This window comes from Notechis scutatus, chromosome 2 (assembly GCF_049901735.1).
Source record: "Notechis scutatus isolate UNSWTSFEM ecotype Mainland chromosome 2, rNotScu1.2, whole genome shotgun sequence".
In the NCBI taxonomy this organism is placed as follows: domain Eukaryota; kingdom Metazoa; phylum Chordata; class Lepidosauria; order Squamata; family Elapidae; genus Notechis; species Notechis scutatus.
This window is the reverse complement of record NC_142010.1, coordinates 48,515,027-48,519,093: the sequence shown is the minus strand read 5'-3', so window position 1 is coordinate 48,519,093 and position 4,067 is coordinate 48,515,027. Positions and strand designations below refer to the sequence as shown.

Here is a 4,067-nt window from a genome sequence, read left to right as displayed (position 1 = left end):
GGGAAAATGTAAACAAGAATAAGTATATTTATTATGTCCGAGCAGGTGATAATACCTAACTGACCTTGATTGATCTTGAAAAAAACTAAACAGGATGAAACTTGGTTAGTATTTAGATAAGAAAGTTTGTAGACTAGATTTTATTTATTTATTTATTTATTTATTTATTTACAATGCTTAGGCTAAACTAAAAGTATTTATTATGTGCTGGCAGAATTGGAAATTCAATAAACGTTCTGTGAGAAGATGGCAATGTCAAAGCATGGGGCCGCAGATAACAGCTAACAGATAATCAGAGTTGGAAGGGACCTTGTAGATCATCTAGTCCAATCCCCCGCCCAAGCAGGAGACCCTACACCACAGGTGTCAAACTCAAGGCCCGCGGACCAAATGTGGCCCGCCACGTCATTTTATGTGGCCCGCGAGAGCTACAAAGTTCCGATTGTCTTTAAATAAATAAAGCAAAAGAGAGCATTGACCACAAACTACATTTCCCAGAATGCATACCAATTATGTTACCAGCGAATTGTCGACATCCCGCCACTAGGTTGCAGTGTATCCGCATCAATGTTATATTCTGCAAGTTGAATTATGTGGAATTACAAATGATCCCAAAATGTCCAGGAAGAGGAAAGGTGATGCAAATGGAAGGATGTTTCAAGAAAGATGGGAAGGTGAATACATGTTTGTGCTTCAAGGAGAGAAACCAGTATGTCTTTTATGTTACGAGGCATTATCGGTTGTCAAAGAGTACAATCTACATCGGCATTTTGAAACCAAAGACGGAGCTAAGTATGCCAAAGTTAGCCTTTCAGAAAAATGACAGATTGCTGAAGAATTAAAAAGCAAATTACAATTGCAGCAGAATGTGTTCACGAAAGCCACAACCAAAAACACTGTGGCAGTGAAAGCTAGCTTCATCATTGCAGAAGAAATTGCCCGAGCTTCAAAGTGTTTTTCAGAGGGCGTGTTTTTGAAGCAGTGCATGCTGAAGGTCTGTGAGCAGGTGTGCCCCGACCAGATACAGACTTTTAAAAATGTCAGTTTATCAAGGAACACCATTGTGGACCGAGTTACAGAACTAACAGGAAACCTGTCGACGCAGCTAGCCCAAGAGACACGTAGCTACATAGCTTTTTCATTAGCTCTTGAAGAAAGCACAGACAACACAGATACAGCGCATCTATCCATTTTTATTCGAGGCATGAAGCTGGACCTCTCTGTCACTGAGGAGCTGTTGGATGTAGCTGCCATGCATGGGACCACAATGGGACAGGACATTTTTGATATGGTGGAGAAGTCCATGAGTAAAAATGCATTGCCTTGGGAAAAGTTGGTGGGATTAACTACAGATGGTGCACCCGCAATGTGTGGAGGAAAAGCGGGCTTGGTTGGACTAATAAAAGACAAAATTCTGAAAAGTAATTGTCAGACACCTCTGGTAATGTATCATTGCATCATTCATCAAGAAACGTTGTGTGGGAAGGTGCTGGGGATGGATCATGTAGTGACCAGTCATGAAAACTGTGAACTTCATTCGAGCGCATGGCCTGAATCACCGTCAGTTCCAGCTGTTCTTGCAGGAGCATGGAGACGTGCCATACCATACAGAAGTACAGTGGCTGAGTAGGAGTAAACTCCTCAAACGATTTTTTGAACTTACGGAAGATGTTGCTCTTTTCATGCTAAGTAAAGGAAAATTCATGTCTGAACTGTCAGATCCCAACTAGCTGTGTGACTTTGCTATGTTATGTGACATAACCGAGCATCTCGCCCATCTGAATCAGAAGCTGCAGGGACGTAGACAAGTCATTACGCAGATGTCCGACATGATCACGGCTTTCCAGCGTAAACTTGATCTGTGGATGTGCCAAGTCAAACAGGACAATCTTGCTCACTTTCCTGTTTGTCAAAGCATTTCAGCCTCATTTCCTGGTGTTTTTTCATGTGCTCAGTCGGCTACCAAAGTGAGCCAATTAATAAATGAGTTTGATTGGCGCTTCTCTGACTTTAAAGCGCAGCACTCAGACTTTGCCATCTTTGCCGATCCTTTCACCACCGACGTCTGCACTGCACCCCAGCACCTTCAGATGGAGTTAATCGAGCTTCAAAGCAATCGTAGCCTGAAAGCAAAGTTCAAGGATGTTGCGATCCAGGACTTTTACCGTAAAATACCCCCTGGTTCAATGCCACAGCTTTGATGTCATGCAGCCCGTGTTCTGTCTATGTTTGGGAGCACCTATCTGTATGAACAGATGTTTTCAATAATGAATCTAAACAAAAACAAGCATAGATCACGTATCACTGATGAGAACCTCCACGCTATTCTACGGATTGCTTCAGCACAAGACCTAAAACCAGACATTGACACACTAGCTACAGTGTGCAAGGCTATATGCAGCCATTTGTTTTTGTGAAATGCTACATTTGTCACATATGTTCTTAATAGCTCACAATTGTTGGTTGTACTTATTCTGTTATTCTGCCCCTCCTAGCTGTGACAAAAAGGATTTGAACAGTTATTATCATAACTGATGTTGGATGATGTTTTTCTATTATTATTCACTTGGATAGATTGATCATTGATTGATGGAGTAATGTGGGTTTCTTAACTTGACAAAGTACATTTTTTTATGTTATATTAACAGAGCTACTAGCAACCTTTTTTTTTACATTTATGCAAATGCATATGTAATATTTGTGATTTGAATAAATAATAAATTCAGAGTTAATTAACATTTAGGAGTAGTTACATTTGATTACATTTATACTGTCATACAGTTACATGTGGCCCTTTGAAGGCAACCATTACGCTGATGTGGCCCTCGGTGAAAATGAGTTTGACACCCCTGCCCTACACCATTTCTGACAGATGGGAGTCCAATCTCTTCTTCAAAGTCTCTTCCAAGGGCAAGCTGTTACATTGGTTCTCACTGTCAGAAAGTTTCTCCTTATTTCCAGGTTAAATCTCTCCTTGTTCAGGCAGTGGCTCATGTGGTAAGATGCTGGGCCTGTGCACCACTGAGGCCCATGAGCAAATAAACTGCGTAGGGACAAGAAAGGAGCCTCCCCCAATTGCCTACCGGCATTCAGGCATCCCGCAGGTAAAAGATAAAACCGCCCAAAAAAATTCCTTTCATAGAGGCAGCCAGCCACCTCGGTGATCCCTGGCTAACACATGCCATACACTAAACAAAAAAAAATGTCAAAACAGTTCTGCACTGAAAGAAAACAAATTCAACATGGCCATGTCAGTCAGCAAAAATCAGGTACAATATGAGGGATGCTCTGAAGTTTCACTACCTTTCTGGGACTGATATAAGATACAGAGAAGAAGAAAAAAAAGAATTCTGTGATTATGAGAAAACCATAATGAGTTCCACACCAGCATTTAGTTCAGGAATGAGCCACCTGTGGCCTTAGGACCTCATGTGACTCTTAGTTGATTTCCATGTGATTCCCAATCAATCAATCAAACAATCAAACAATCAATGTCTGGAATACTCTACCTGACTCTGGTTTCTTCCCCAAACCCCAAAAACTTTAACCTTAGACTGTTTACTGTTGACCTCATCCCTTTCCTAAGAGGTCTGTAGGGGGCGTGCATAAGCGCAACAACGTGCCTACCGTCCCTGTCCTATTGTTTCTTTAATTTTTATTTTTTATTTTTCTTATATGTATCCATGTATTCCTAACTACGTTTTTACTTATACCTATTATTTTGTAAGCAATTGACAAAAATAAATAAATAAAAAAAAAACAAATCTTGTGGGATCCAGCAAGGAGTTTGAAAGATTTGATTGGAAAAGTCAGTACAAAACAGCATTCCAAGTCTTCTCCCCGTCCCCCTTTCTTGTATTCAAAGTACAAATAAAATATAAACAAAAAACCAATGAGAAAGGTGATAAAGACAATTTCATTTCTTTAGCCTCCAGCTGTGCGAATGCAATTTATAGTGATCTAATTGTTCTGCATTCCCTGCTTCAGATAAAGCTGTGCTTCAAAAGTATCAATGAGATCATATTCTTTTTTTCTGAACTCCAGCGTTCAGCTCTCATATCTAAGCA

At 40.4% G+C, this 4,067-nt stretch overlaps 1 pseudogene; it reads left to right on the top strand.

The window, feature by feature from the left end:
- The first annotated feature begins 614 nt into the window (after window positions 1-614).
- Window positions 615-2,417, top strand: LOC113417903 (general transcription factor II-I repeat domain-containing protein 2 pseudogene; annotated as a pseudogene).
- Window positions 2,418-4,067: the final 1,650 nt, after the last annotated feature.